Source organism: Hyla sarda, chromosome 2 (assembly GCF_029499605.1).
Source record: "Hyla sarda isolate aHylSar1 chromosome 2, aHylSar1.hap1, whole genome shotgun sequence".
NCBI classification, from domain to species: domain Eukaryota; kingdom Metazoa; phylum Chordata; class Amphibia; order Anura; family Hylidae; genus Hyla; species Hyla sarda.
In genome coordinates, this window is record NC_079190.1 from 14,759,884 (window position 1) to 14,775,610 (window position 15,727).

At 51.3% G+C, this 15,727-nt stretch overlaps 1 protein-coding gene across 1 annotated transcript in view; it reads left to right on the top strand.

The window, feature by feature from the left end:
* The first annotated feature begins 530 nt into the window (after positions 1-530).
* Positions 531-15,727, top strand: part of FAM168A (family with sequence similarity 168 member A) — a 113,594-nt gene continuing 98,397 nt past the window's right edge. Inside the window, exon 1 of the mRNA XM_056561218.1 lies at positions 531-759. The gene's annotated coding sequence lies outside the window, so the exon portion shown is untranslated. The remainder of the gene's footprint in view (positions 760-15,727) is intronic.

The window sequence follows — 15,727 nt, forward strand, 5'->3', positions numbered from 1 at the left end:
ATATTGGGGTCTCCCCCCCTGAGGTGACCCGTATATTGGGGTCTCCCCCCCTGAGGTGACCCGTATATTGGGGTCTCCCCCCCTAAGGTGACCCGTACATTGGGGTTTTCCCCTCTGAAGTGACCCGTATATTGGGGTCTCCGCCCCTGAGGTGACCAGTACATTGGGGTCTCCCCTCTGAGGTGACCAGTACATTGGGGTCTCCCCCCCTGAGGTGACCAGTACATTGGGGTTTTCCCCTCTGAAGTGACCCGTATATTGTGGTCTTCGCCCCTGAGGTGACCAGTACATTGGGGTCTCCCCTCTGAGGTGACCCGTATATTGGGGTCTCCCCCCCTAAGGTGACCCGTACATTGGGGTTTTCCCCTCTGAAGTGACCCGTATATTGGGGTCTCCGCCCCTGAGGTGACCAGTACATTGGGGTCTCCCCTCTGAGGTGACCAGTACATTGGGGTCTCCCCCCCTGAGGTGACCAGTACATTGGGGTTTTCCCCTCTGAAGTGACCCGTATATTGTGGTCTTCGCCCCTGAGGTGACCAGTACATTGGGGTCTCCCCTCTGAGGTGACCCGTATATTGGGATCCCCGGGTCTCTGGGGGTCTCCTCCCCCCACCCGGAGGTGATGTCACGGTGACAGGCCGCAGCTTCCCGCCTCCTCCTTCTCTCCGGCGTCTCCTCCTTCATCCCTCACACACAGGAGAGGACGAAGCCGACACCATCACTACCGGGACCGGCGGATAACAGGGAGGCCTCGCAGCGGTGAGTATCGGGGGTCGCCCGAGGTCCGGTCCGGGGGAGAGGGGGGGTGCATCTGAGGTGAACGTGGGGGAGGGGCGCATCGAGTTACGGGGGGCTCTGTGTATATAGATGTGTATATACTGTTTAATGTGGAGTGGGGATTTTTATTGAGGGGGAGGGGGTGGTATTCCATCCATCCATCCATCCATCCATCCATTATAGACATGAGGAGGGAGCAGACATTGAGGTGGGCTGTAGAAGGGGGGAGGATGATGTATGGTGGAACATGGAGAGATATGGAGCTGACCAGGGGGACACAATAGGGAATTCGTGGTGTACAGTGGGCTGCACTGAGGTCCTGGTGCTGTTCATTGGGGTGCGCTGAGGTCCTGGCGCTGTTAGTTGGGGTGCGCTGAGGTCCTGGCGCTGTTAGTTGGGGTGCGCTGAGGTCCTGGCGCTGTTAGTTGGGGTGCGCTGAGGTCCTGGCGCTGTTAGTTGGGGGGCGCTGAGGTCCTGGCGCTGTTAGTTGGGGGGCGCTGAGGTCCTGGCGCTGTTAGTTGGGGGGCGCTGAGGTCCTGGCGCTGTTAGTTGGGGGGCGCTGAGGTCCTGGCGCTGTTAGTTGGGGGGCGCTGAGGTCCTGGCGCTGTTAGTTGGGGGGCGCTGAGGTCCTGGCGCTGTTAGTTGGGGGGCGCTGAGGTCCTGGCGCTGTTAGTTGGGGGGCGCTGAGGTCCTGGCGCTGTTAGTTGGGGGGCGCTGAGGTCCTGGCGCTGTTAGTTGGGGGGCGCTGAGGTCCTGGCGCTGTTAGTTGGGGGGCGCTGAGGTCCTGGCGCTGTTAGTTGGGGGGCGCTGAGGTCCTGGCGCTGTTAGTTGGGGGGCGCTGAGGTCCTGGCGCTGTTAGTTGGGGGGCGCTGAGGTCCTGGCGCTGTTAGTTGGGGGGCGCTGAGGTCCTGGCGCTGTTAGTTGGGGGGCGCTGAGGTCCTGGCGCTGTAAGTTGGGGGGCGCTGAGGTCCTGGCGCTGTAAGTTGGGGGGCGCTGAGGTCCTGGCGCTGTAAGTTGGGGGGCGCTGAGGTCCTGGCGCTGTTAGTTGGGGGGCGCTGAGGTCCTGGCGCTGTTAGTTGGGGGGCGCTGAGGTCCTGGCGCTGTTAGTTGGGGGGCGCTGAGGTCCTGGCGCTGTTAGTTGGGGGGCGCTGAGGTCCTGGCGCTGTTAGTTGGGGGGCGCTGAGGTCCTGGCGCTGTTAGTTGGGGGGCGCTGAGGTCCTGGCGCTGTTAGTTGGGGGGCGCTGAGGTCCTGGCGCTGTTAGTTGGGGGGCGCTGAGGTCCTGGCGCTGTTAGTTGGGGGGCGCTGAGGTCCTGGCGCTGTTAGTTGGGGGGCGCTGAGGTCCTGGCGCTGTTAGTTGGGGGGCGCTGAGGTCCTGGCGCTGTTAGTTGGGGGGCGCTGAGGTCCTGGCGCTGTTAGTTGGGGGGCGCTGAGGTCCTGGCGCTGTTAGTTGGGGGGCGCTGAGGTCCTGGCGCTGTTAGTTGGGGGGCGCTGAGGTCCTGGCGCTGTTAGTTGGGGGGCGCTGAGGTCCTGGCGCTGTTAGTTGGGGGGCGCTGAGGTCCTGGCGCTGTTAGTTGGGGGGCGCTGAGGTCCTGGCGCTGTTAGTTGGGGGGCGCTGAGGTCCTGGCGCTGTTAGTTGGGGGGCGCTGAGGTCCTGGCGCTGTTAGTTGGGGGGCGCTGAGGTCCTGGCGCTGTTAGTTGGGGGGCGCTGAGGTCCTGGCGCTGTTAGTTGGGGGGCGCTGAGGTCCTGGCGCTGTTAGTTGGGGGGCGCTGAGGTCCTGGCGCTGTTAGTTGGGGGGCGCTGAGGTCCTGGCGCTGTTAGTTGGGGGGCGCTGAGGTCCTGGCGCTGTTAGTTGGGGGGCGCTGAGGTCCTGGCGCTGTTAGTTGGGGGGCGCTGAGGTCCTGGCGCTGTTAGTTGGGGGGCGCTGAGGTCCTGGCGCTGTTAGTTGGGGGGCGCTGAGGTCCTGGCGCTGTTAGTTGGGGGGCGCTGAGGTCCTGGCGCTGTTAGTTGGGGGGCGCTGAGGTCCTGGCGCTGTTAGTTGGGGGGCGCTGAGGTCCTGGCGCTGTTAGTTGGGGGGCGCTGAGGTCCTGGCGCTGTTAGTTGGGGGGCGCTGAGGTCCTGGCGCTGTTAGTTGGGGGGCGCTGAGGTCCTGGCGCTGTTAGTTGGGGGGCGCTGAGGTCCTGGCGCTGTTAGTTGGGGGGCGCTGAGGTCCTGGCGCTGTTAGTTGGGGGGCGCTGAGGTCCTGGCGCTGTTAGTTGGGGGGCGCTGAGGTCCTGGCGCTGTTAGTTGGGGGGCGCTGAGGTCCTGGCGCTGTTAGTTGGGGGGCGCTGAGGTCCTGGCGCTGTTAGTTGGGGGGCGCTGAGGTCCTGGCGCTGTTAGTTGGGGGGCGCTGAGGTCCTGGCGCTGTTAGTTGGGGGGCGCTGAGGTCCTGGCGCTGTTAGTTGGGGGGCGCTGAGGTCCTGGCGCTGTTAGTTGGGGGGCGCTGAGGTCCTGGCGCTGTTAGTTGGGGGGCGCTGAGGTCCTGGCGCTGTTAGTTGGGGGGCGCTGAGGTCCTGGCGCTGTTAGTTGGGGGGCGCTGAGGTCCTGGCGCTGTTAGTTGGGGGGCGCTGAGGTCCTGGCGCTGTTAGTTGGGGGGCGCTGAGGTCCTGGCGCTGTTAGTTGGGGGGCGCTGAGGTCCTGGCGCTGTTAGTTGGGGGGCGCTGAGGTCCTGGCGCTGTTAGTTGGGGGGCGCTGAGGTCCTGGCGCTGTTAGTTGGGGGGCGCTGAGGTCCTGGCGCTGTTAGTTGGGGGGCGCTGAGGTCCTGGCGCTGTTAGTTGGGGGGCGCTGAGGTCCTGGCGCTGTTAGTTTGGGGGGCGCTGAGGTCCTGGCGCTGTTAGTTTGGGGGGCGCTGAGGTCCTGGCGCTGTTAGTTTGGGGGCGCTGAGGTCCTGGCGCTGTAAGTTGGGGCGCGCTGAGGTCCTGGCGCTGTAAGTTGGGGCGCGCTGAGGTCCTGGCGCTGTAAGTTGGGGCGCGCTGAGGTCCTGGCGCTGTTAGTTGGGGCGCGCTGAGGTCCTGGCGCTGTTAGTTGGGGCGCGCTGAGGTCCTGGCGCTGTAAGTTGGGGCGCGCTGAGGTCCTGGCGCTGTAAGTTGGGGCGCGCTGAGGTCCTGGCGCTGTAAGTTGGGGCGCGCTGAGGTCCTGGCGCTGTAAGTTGGGGCGCGCTGAGGTCCTGGCGCTGTTAGTTGGGGGGCGCTGAGGTCCTGGCGCTGTTAGTTGGGGGGCGCTGAGGTCCTGGCGCTGTTAGTTGGGGCGCGCTGAGGTCCTGGCGCTGTAAGTTGGGGCGCGCTGAGGTCCTGGCGCTGTTAGTTGGGGCGCGCTGAGGTCCTGGCGCTGTTAGTTGGGGCGCGCTGAGGTCCTGGCGCTGTAAGTTGGGGCGCGCTGAGGTCCTGGCGCTGTAAGTTGGGGCGCGCTGAGGTCCTGGCGCTGTAAGTTGGGGCGCGCTGAGGTCCTGGCGCTGTAAGTTGGGGCGCGCTGAGGTCCTGGCGCTGTTAGTTGGGGCGCGCTGAGGTCCTGGCGCTGTAAGTTTGGGCGCGCTGAGGTCCTGGCGCTGTAAGTTTGGGCGCGCTGAGGTCCTGGCGCTGTAAGTTTGGGCGCGCTGAGGTCCTGGCGCTGTTAGTTGGGGCGCGCTGAGGTCCTGGCGCTGTAAGTTGGGGCGCGCTGAGGTCCTGGCGCTGTAAGTTGGGGCGCGCTGAGGTCCTGGCGCTGTAAGTTGGGGCGCGCTGAGGTCCTGGCGCTGTAAGTTGGGGCGCGCTGAGGTCCTGGCGCTGTAAGTTGGGGCGCGCTGAGGTCCTGGCGCTGTAAGTTGGGGCGCGCTGAGGTCCTGGGGCGCTATTAGGTGCATAGTACTGAAGGCCTGGCACTGTCCGCTGGGACGGGCTGAGATATGGCGATGTCTAGACCTCCAGGACATTGTGGTGTACAGTGAGATACTGTGGTATGTAGTGCTGTACAATAATTAGATGATGTTGTGTACTGTGGAATCGACACTTAGTAGTATGGTGGGTGTAAGGTGATATGTGGCTGAATATGGCGCTCTATAGTGGTACGTGGGGATGTGTTTGTGTATCCTTTTGTGTTTGCATGCTTATGACTTTACATCTGGGTGACCTCCAGGACGTTCTATAGGCCGCACATCACACTGCCTCCCATGCTATACTGCAGACCACTGTTTCCCCAACGTGGCTTTACAGCTATTGTAAAACTACATCTCCCCAAACAACCTTCTGTCATAGTTTTGCAACAACTGGAGAGCCTCTGGTTGGGGAGCACTGCAGTAGTCATTGGGCAAAAAAGTACCACATCTGTGGTGAAAGGATTACCGGGGAAAGATATATAAATTTATACATAGTTCTCTTATTGTTCCTACTTTCTTTTCATACTACTTTAATATGAATTCTTGACAACCATATGAGCAGTTTTCTTCTAGAACGCCCCCATCTCCATCGAAAAATTTGAAGACCCCAGACAAGTGTCCATTATTCTGGATTTTGCCCCTATCATCATATTGTTGGTAATTGTCCTCTTGTCTCCATCACTTCCCATCATAGTAGGTGTCTTCTGATATATCCAATATAGCTTTTGGTAGGTTGGTTGAGGTTAAAGTGGAAGAAGCACCTTCTTGAGTTGGTGATTGATTCTTACTATGGGAACTTGACTATGAAGAACTTGTCCAGCAGAGGAAATGTAGTATTTTTTGGTGGCTATTCAGATTGGTTGTTGGCAACTCTATGCTTTTGGCAACTCTATGCTTCATGTTCTCTAATAAGGTTTCGCAACGGGACAACTTTTTGAAGGCGTTTTTGGGGGCAAGAGCATTGATGGCCAGTGCGTACGCTAGTTGTAGTTTGTTGGAAGATGTTGGCTGAAGGTTCAGAAGACCACCATACGCGTGCACACACAGCTTGGGGGTAGATGGAAGAAAGAAGCTGCCATGACTGCAACTTTATCCCCAAGAACAAAGGGATTGGTGGTGTTGACCAACCTTTCTCTTCTTCTCTTCACCAAGAGTTGCATTCAGGAGGCCCCATTAGATCCATCAGCCAACTTTAATGTGTATAAACAGCTTTATGATAGGCCGTCCGTATTAGATCGACTGCCACACTGATCAGCTGATCGAAGCACCTTTCCCACCCTGCAGATAACCCCTTTTAGCCTGATTGAATCCAAAACAGCGTCCTTTAGGCATGTGCTGAGATAGTTGAAGAAAAGAGTTGTCCACCATGTATTTCAGTGTTTCCCAAGCAGAGGGCCTCTGGCTGTTGAAAAATTACAACTCCCTTTGGCTGTCCGGGCATGCTGGGAGTTGTAATTTTGCAACAGCCGGAGACACCCTGGTTGGGAAACACTGGTCTATAGAGTGGCCTGGTTGGAGTTTTCCATCATAGGTTTACGTCAGAATGCTTGAATGTAGCATGCACTGAGTTTAACTTCCTGATAGCATCGGTATTAGACTGGTTCACTGGTGCAGTTACTATTGGTGCAATTCAGAGGAAAATATCTTTTTTATTTTGTCGTGCACCATGCACATTTGACTAGCAAGTAGTCATCGGGGGCTGGAACTAGTTACGACCAGAGGCATATGCCATTTATAATGCTAGTCTCTTATGGGGAAGATGGGCTTTGGGGCCCCCTAAGGCACCAGGGCCCTGTTACGACTGCTACCTCTATAGCTATGCCCCCTGGTTACAACCGTTTTGACTGTGATCACGCCCCTGTAGGCAAGGAGCTTGCTATGGTCAGAAATTGCTTGGGTAAGATTTCATGGCTGCAGATGGTGACTTTACTGATCAATGCTGGTAAATATGGTAAAATCTGGTGGCAGGTTCTGGTTAAAGGGTTACTCCGCTCCCCAGCATCCGCCCCCCTCGTGACGTCACATCCCGCCCCCTCAACGCATGTCTATGGGAGGGGGCGTGGCGGCCGTGACGTCACGAGGGGGCGGGCATGAACGCGAAAGCCCGCACCCAGCGTTCGGAACTCAATGTTCCGGACGCTGGGGAGCGGGGTAATCCTTTTAAGTTTAATTATTAAGCAATATTCTATGATATCTGTTCTCGGTCATGGGTCCTTATATCTCTGTACAATAAGGGGCAGATCTCCTAAATGCTGTTTTCAGTATTTCGTTTCCTATATACACCATTTTTTTTTTCTTTTGCATTGGAAGAGAAATCACAACCCCTATAGACTCCAGGACCTGCTGTTATGTTTTTTACCGCTCCTGATAAGGGGAATAAAGGCTCGTTCACACTGCTGGTGAGTTCTGTCGACAGTCCGGAGTTGAGCAGAGAAAAGTCTGGAGTTGAGCGTGTCCTATTTTTTTTTTTTCTTCTACATTTAACTCCTGTAAAATACCGGACACCCAATGGACTCCATTCAAGTCAATAGGATCCGTCTGGACCTGGCAATAACAGTTGAGGGGTCCTAACACTGCTCTCTGGGGCGAGCTGAGATATGGTGTTGAGATACTTTAAAGTATCATGCTGTACGATATTCAGATGTTGTGTACTGTGGAATGGATATATGGTAGTATGGTGGGTGTAGGTTGGTATGTGGGGGGGGGGGGGGAATATGGTGCCGTATAGTGGTATATGGTGGAGTTTGACTGTGTTATAGCGGTACACCAGGGATGGACAAGTCTCGGGAGCCTATGTGAGTCCGATCATGTGTAATGTGGAAGATCACCATGTGCGAGTGCCTTGTTGTCTTGGTCAGTAGTCATGAGATGGTGGAGCTTTTCTTAGTTGAAGCAAAGACTGACAAATAAGGTTCGAGTCAAGTCAATGGGATCTGTCGGGACCTGGTGGTGTCAGTTGTGCTCTGACCCATTCAGGGTCCGTTTGGCGCAAAAAAAAGGAACTCCAAACGGACGCTAAACAGGTCGAAGAACAACAGACATGTAAACCTAGCCTAAAGAGCAAATAATGATATAAGGAGTTTCTCCAGCATTGAAGATAGGAACATATAGTAGTGTATATAGAGCGATCAGGGAATTTTTCTGCATCAAGTGACAGGCTGTGCCGGAAATGGCTGATAACAGGGAACGATAGATTGCATTCAGTAGATCGAGAAAAAAAGACAAGACTGCAGGGTATAGCGTTCCTTTTAATTATTTGGCTGCAGAGGACATAGGAAAAAAGGAAGAGGTTGACTTCCAAGTGGAGGATATCGGTGTTAGGCTCCTGCATTATTGATAAGGAATGCACATCACGGGGATGTTCCTTCTTCTGAGCAGCTCGAAGGCAGGAAGGAGCGATCCTGAGGCTGCATTACAACTGCATTACTGTGGGGAAATAGCTGCCTTTGGAGCAATGTGTGCAGCTTCCTCCATGCAAGGTGCACGGCTCTGGCACCCTATTTAGATGGCATTGCTTTGTCTCGACGATTACAGCTCGTCCGTCCCTGGCTTTCAGCCTGAACCTTTTGTTCCAACTCTATCACAGCTGTGTTTGCACCTCTCAGCATTGTGGGCTTTATATCCCCCCTCCCCAACTGCATTCTCGCCTAATGTGATTTCAATATAAATCGCCAATTTCTTTGTGCTTTGAAGGACACTTGTCATCTGGTAGCAGATCTGCAGCCCTGCAAAGGAGCGAAGCTGCTGCGACTGTGCGTTCTGACCTCCCCGGGAGTGTAATGTAATGCGGCTCCCTTTTCTTGATCTTGGATACCTGTAGTGTACCGGATAATTACCCATCATGCTCTGGATGCGGAGAAACACAGAATCACATTTGGTATTCCGCATCTGCAACGTGCGGCTGATGAGGCTGACAAGCGATGTTGTCTGCTGGCAGGATCCCTCACACGTGTCCGAAATGATTTAACCATTGTTCGAGGGCCGGTTGCATTAGTCGTTGTGATGTACGGGGAAATGGAAGGGGGGGTGGTTATGAAGAAGATAAAGATGCTGAGACTCTCCCGCAGAACGTGATGTAGGCGCAGGCTGTGGAGGTGCAACTAACTTACAATCCAGCGCCATCTGTTCTTCTCTGCATCATTTTACCCCCTGAGGGCAGCAGACGTGAGAACAAACCTGCGATCGCCAGCTGAGTCTGAAACTATATTTGGGCAGAGCGACTTCCACATTTGTCATAATGGCGCAGAAGGGATCGAGGAGGAGATTTGCTCTGATTTCCCCGTTTTACCTGCTGCAGCCTCACGTGACATCTGAGCTCTTAGGAAGCAACTGAAAGGTTCTCATTTTCATCAAAATCTAATTATGGCTAGAATAAGGACATGTACAGTCTACTTATACCAAAGAGCATTTACCCCCTAAATAAAAAGAAATCTAATACAAACAATACTGAGTAAATAGCAGTCCTGGTAGAGTCATTTTGCCAAAATGTTACACGCAAATCTGGATGACAAGCATTATTACTGGAATTGCACTTGTCTATTGAGTTGGACATCTGCTTTGTGACATGCTCCATGTGAATTTACTCTGCAGGCCATTATAAAAGCTAGACATGTGCTCTAAAGGTGTACGTACCAAAGTGACAGACCATGTGGTTGCTATGATGCCCTTTTGAGAGGGAGACCCCCACCTCCCATTACTTTTTTTTTTTTTTTTTTTGCAAATAATGCTGCCGGGTTAAAGGGGTTCTACGCCCCTAGACATCTTATCCCCTATCTAAAGGACAGGGGATAAGATGTCTAATCGCAGGGGTCCCGCTCCTGGGACTCCTGCGATCTTCGTACAGCACCCAGCATTCTAAACAGTATGTTTAAGAATGCTGGGTTCCCTCTGCGGGAGATGTGACGTCACACCACACCCACTCATGACCTCACGAAAAGCCCTTTCCATTCATGTTTATGGGAGGGGGCTTGACACGCTGCTGTGGAAGAGAGCCGGAGCTCCATAAAGGAGATTGCGGTTGGCCCCAGCACTGCGGATAGGGGATACGTTTTTGTCCATGATACTTCTCCTTTAATATTTACTTGAGATTGTCACTTTTAGCATTGGTACAAGAACCTGAATGTGTAGTCCAATTCAAGTGCGCGGAACACTGCTGCAGTTATTTGCTCTGCTGCAGGATTCCTTTTGATCCCTGAATGAAACTGCAGCGTGTGTGCTGTACCACCAGTCACTAAGATAGCAGAAATTAGGGACCCCTATTCTTGTGATTATCAGGTCCCATATGCACCAATATGCTGTAACATTAAAACCACATGCTAATATTTTAGCAGTCCTCCTCCTGCTATTTGGAGAGTTGTAAATGTGCCCTGTGGTAAAGAACAGCCGGTCCTGTAAGGTGTGACTTGTTTCTTCAGCACATCCCACAGGTAAAGGATCAGATTGAGGTGTGGGGAATCTGGAGTCACCATCTTGATCTTTGTCATGTTCCTCATTCCTGAACAACATCTGCAATATGGCCAGGGGCATTAAAGGAGAACTCCAGAATATAAAAATTGTCCCCCATGTTGCCGGCAGTAAAAAATAAATAAAGATGTACATACCTTCCTCCGCTCCCCCGGGGCCTCCGGTAACCGTCTCCGGTCTCTGCCGTGATCCTCTTCCTGGTTGCTGGTCGGTGAGTCATACTGTGCTCAACCAATCACCGGCAGTGAAGTACTGACTCGGCCGGCGATAGGCTGAGCGGCAGTGTGAGAGCACTTCAGGACACAAAATTCTTCACTATACCGGTACCTGCTGCTGGGTCCGAAAACGTCACACTGCCGCTCGGCCTATGGCCGGCCGAGCCGGGACTTCACTTCGGCCGGTGAATGGCTGAGTGCAGTATGACTCGCCGACCACCAGGAAGAGGATTTTTATATTCTGGATTTCTCCTTTAACCCGGGTGAAAGAGGCCACTGCCATTAGAGGGTCCCGCTGCCTTGAAGGGGAGGACTTGGTCTGTACAATGGCTAGGTCAATGATACGTGTCACCGTAAACTCCACATGTCAGGACACAAGGTCTCCAGCAGAACATTGCACATCACACTGTCCTTGCCGGCTTGTTTTCTTCTTCTTATAGTGCATCCTGGTGCCATCTATTCTTCTGGTAAGTGACGCACCCGGCTGTCCACATTATGGAGAACATCATTCATTAGACAAGGCAACAACTTCTATTGCTTCATGCTCCAGTTCTAATGCCCATTATAGAGACTGAGTGGTGGACAGGAATCACATCAAGCTCCCATATTACATCCTGGTGCCATCTCTTCCCTAGGTGTGACGCACACACACGGTTGTCCACATGTTGGACAACACCATCCGTCAGACCAGGCGTCGTCTTCCATTGCTCCATGCTCCAGTTCTGATGCTTTCATGCCGATTGTAGACAGGGGCTAGCATGGGTGCTCTAACAGGTCTGCGGGCCTCCATGCACAACAGGCGGTGATGCCCTGTGTGATCTGATACCATTCCATCATCATAGACAGCAGGGACTTTTTCAGCAATTTGCTTTACAGCAGCTCTATTGGGGTATAGCCTTCACCCCCCCACCCCACAGACACACACACACACATCAATGAGCCTTGGGTACCCATCACCCTGTTTCCGATCACTGTTCCCCTCCCTTGCAGCACGTTTGGTAGGCACTAACCAGTATCGGTGATCAGTGTTTCTGTAATATTCATGCTTGTTGTAAAGTTCTTCCTAAGCATCTTGCCTGTGACCTGGAAAATGTAATTCACGTGAAACAGTTCAGTGTGAATATACGTCTGCGCTCTTATCACCTGCTATAATAAAACTTGCAAAGCACACTTGGATCCTGTTACTCTTCCTGTTCTGCTATGACAATAATACTGCTATACGGTTATCCTGCTATACGCACGCATAGAAATTGATTCCTTCACATCAACAAGAGGAAACTTCACGTTCCCAAATGCTGCCATAGCTGTGATCTAGTTGTCTTGCCTAAAACCTTTAGATGCATACCTGTTGAATATGTAGAAACCATGGCAGAGAACACTCATCTACCTACTGGCTCTTCCTGAGCCGAATGGAGCAGCAGCTTGTATGTCCGACCACCATTCAATAAGGGGAACATTGTGATCAATGTTTCAGTGGTTGGACCCTCACAAGTCAGCTAGATATCACTTGTCGTGTGGATAGTGTACGTCATGGGAAAACTCCTTTTAATCTGGCCATATACAGTGTATTTGAAAAGTATTCAGACCCTTTTAGTTTTTCGCATTTAGTTATGTTGCTCCTTGTGATAAAAAAAAATATATATATATCAAGATTTCCCCATCATTTTGCTCTGAATCCCCCAGAATGACAATGTGGTCACAGAATGCTACAAATCTTTGCAAGTTTGATAAAAAGGAAAAAAATATTATCTCACAGGGACCTAAGTATTCATACCCATTGCTTAGAACTTAGTTGAAGCGCCCCTTGGGGCTCTATTGGGTTCAGAGTTGTCCTGAAGCAGTTCCTGTGTTATCTTGGCCATGTGCTTAGGTTCATTGTCTTGGAAGGTAAACCTTTACCCCAGTCTGAAGTCCAGAACGTTCTGGATCAGTTTTGAAGAATTTTTCTGTACTTTTATCGATTTCAGCTATCCTCAACCTTGCCCATTCTCCTCACCTCTACTATTCTTCACTGTAGGGATGGTATTGGGCAGGTGATGGGCAGTGCCTGGTTTCCTCCAGACATGATGCTGCCCCCACCATGATCACTGTAGGGATGGTATTGGGCAGGTGATGGGCAGTGCCTGGTTTCCTCCAGACATGATGCTGCCCCCACCATGATCACTGTAGGGATGGTATTGGGTAGGTGATGGGCAGTGCCTGGTTTCCTCCAGACATGATGCTGCCCCCACCATGATCACTGTAGGGATGGTATTGGGCAGGTGATGGGCAGTGCCTGGTTTCCCCCAGACATGATGCTGCCCCCACCATGATCACTGTAGGGATGGTATTCGGCAGGTGATGGGTAGTGCCTGGTTTCCCCCAGACATGAAGCTGCCCCCACCATGATCACTGTAGGGATGGTATGGGACAGGTGATGGGAAGTGCCTGGTTTCCTCCAGACTTGACGCTGCCCCCACCATGCTTCACTGTAGGGATGGTATTGGGCAGGTGATGGCCAATACCCATTTAAACCCCCTTATTAGGAGTGTCATATGACAGAATAATCGATGCATGCTGTTGCACCCTTTTGTTGGACAATACTTAGCATTCCCCAATTTTAAGGCGGTGCACTGCTCTAGAATTTTATTTTTATCCTAGTAACAAACTCATCATGGTTAGTCCAGCTCCAGGACCCATCGATGTTGGAGGATGTCGGCAACCTTTAGTAGACTTGATCACCAATATACTCCTATAGCTGCTTATTCGCCCCTTGTGTTGTCTTCCCTCTCATACCCTTCAGTGTCCTTGCTCTGGTTTACCCTACATACCATTGGTGCAGGTGATCAGACCGCTGTGTCTTTCGCAGGCGTCGGTGAGGAGGAATACTTGCCGGCTCCCCATGGAGATACATGAATGAGGATTGCAGGTACAGCTGAATTCAGGCGCTGCAGGAGCCATCCTTTGTCTCATTGTTCTTCCCAGCTGCCGTTTGACCTTCTGTCCATGTTCTGGTATCTGATTGTCCGCTCATTGTCATCTTCCCCGCGTCCCTCGCTCCTCTTCTTCTCTAATCAGTTTTCCTTGTCTGAATGTTTCTAGTATTCCGTAATTGCGATCATTCTGTATTGATGCACTTTGTTTTCCAGCTTCACATTTTCAATGGCCGGTTTTCTGCATTTTCTCATGTGTTGACAGGCGGTGGATTAATATAACACCTATGGCGAAAGGCGGAAATCGCAAACACAAAGCCGCCGTGTCACAAATCGTGACGATGGAGGTTCTTCCACTTTACTATAAACAGATGACATTTCTTCAGTGTTTTCAGGATTGCATAGGGTACTAAAAAACTGCGCCGAAGCTGTACACAGGACAGATGTGGTATTGCAGCTCCATTGACATCAGTGAAACTGCATTACCAGACACAACCCACAGGCAGTTGTGGTGCTGTTTTTGGAAGAGCGAAGAATGGGTAGATAAAGGTGGGGAATTTTGTAGAGCGCTCCTGCTGTCAAATGACAGACTCCACGCCATGGTTGCACAGGACAATTTATTGAAATATTTTTTTAAGGACAACGTGTTTCGGCGCGCACATGCGCCTTCATCAGGTCCACAAGAGGATACTAAAATGATGGTAAAATAAATAAACAAAAACATACATGTCACACACAGTTAAAATAAAAATATTTTGGTATACAAACTTGAAAAAAAGTTTTTGCCAAGTTTAAAATTTGAAGAGCATAGTCCATATCTCGAGTATGTGGTAATAAAATACATATTAATACTGTAATAGCTGGCCCCTCGGAGAATATGCCCAGATATAGAAATAAAGATCAAGCATTTGTTCATCAGGTTACAAAGTCCCCCATAGAGATTAGGGCCAGAGAAATCTGTGTCAGGGTGATCAATTGACAGTAAAATAAATCCGCAGGTATGGGTGGAAAAAAGGGGATAAACACGGGAGCACTTTAGGTGTCTGTCTTCTGTTTTTGGAAGAAAGAAACCATGTTTTATATAATCATGAAGAATTCCAGGAATCTTACTTTTGCTTATATAGTGTAGCATAGCCTTTTATTAGGGAAAAATATAAAGGTTCTTGTGTGTGCTTTTTGTTCTTACCTGTTTTAGCTGATGTGGGAGGTATGGTATTGACTCCATTTTGGATGTAAATTCCTCACTGAAGTGGTTCTGTAATGCTGCCTAATGAATCCTCTGGCTGAGGGTGTGGAGTCTCCTCACTGCACCAGATCATCTAATTAAAGGAATATTATACAGGATATAACTCAGGATCAGTGCAGGATAAGTAATGTAATATATGTACACAGTGACCTCACCAGCAGAATAGTGAGTACAGCTCTGGAGTATTATACAGGATATAACTCAGGATCAGTGCAGGATAAGTAATGTAATATATGTACACAGTGACCTCACCAGCAGAATAGTGAGTACAGCTCTGGAGTATTATACAGGATATAACTCAGGATCAGTGCAGGATAAGTAATGTAATGTATGTACACAGTGACCTCACCAGCAGAATAGTGAGTACAGCTCTGGAGTATTATACAGGATATAACTCAGGATCAGTGCAGGATAAGTAATGTAATGTATGTACACAGTGACCTCACCAGCAGAATAGTGAGTACAGCTCTGGAGTATTATACAGGATATAACTCAGGATCAGTGCAGGATAAGTAATGTAATGTATGTACACAGTGACCCCACCAGCAGAATAGTGAGTACAGCTCTGGAGTATAATACATGATATAACTCAGGATCAGTACAGGATAAGTAATGTAATGTATGTACACAGTGACCTCACCAGCAGAATAGTCAGTACAGCTCTGGAGTATAATACAGGATATAACTCAGGATCAGTACAGGATAAGTAATGTAATGTATGTACACAGTGACCTCACCAGCAGAATAGTGAGTACAGCTCTGGAGTATAATACAGGATATAACTCTGTACATACATTACTTATCCTGTACTGATCCTCAGTGACCCCACCAGCAGAATAGTGAGTACAGCTCTGGAGTATAATACAGGATATAACTCAGGATCAGTAAAGGATAAGTAATGTAATGTATGTACACAGTGACCAGCAGAATAGTGAGTGCAGCTCTGGGGTATAATACAGGATATAACTCAGGATCAGTACAGGATAAGTAATGTATGTACAGGCTCTTCTGGATTATTCTGTATTCACTTTACAAATGAGTTAGGATGAATCTGGATTGTTGGATGTCAGATTACAGGAGCGCTCATCCTCGGTGTACATAGACATGACAGTATTGTGATTTGCATTGTTGGGACCACCCTGCATAATTCCTACACTCAGTGTAATTCTCTGGCACCCCGGATCTCTCTCCTTTTGGCTGTGTGTCGCGTGTGGACATTTTGCAGA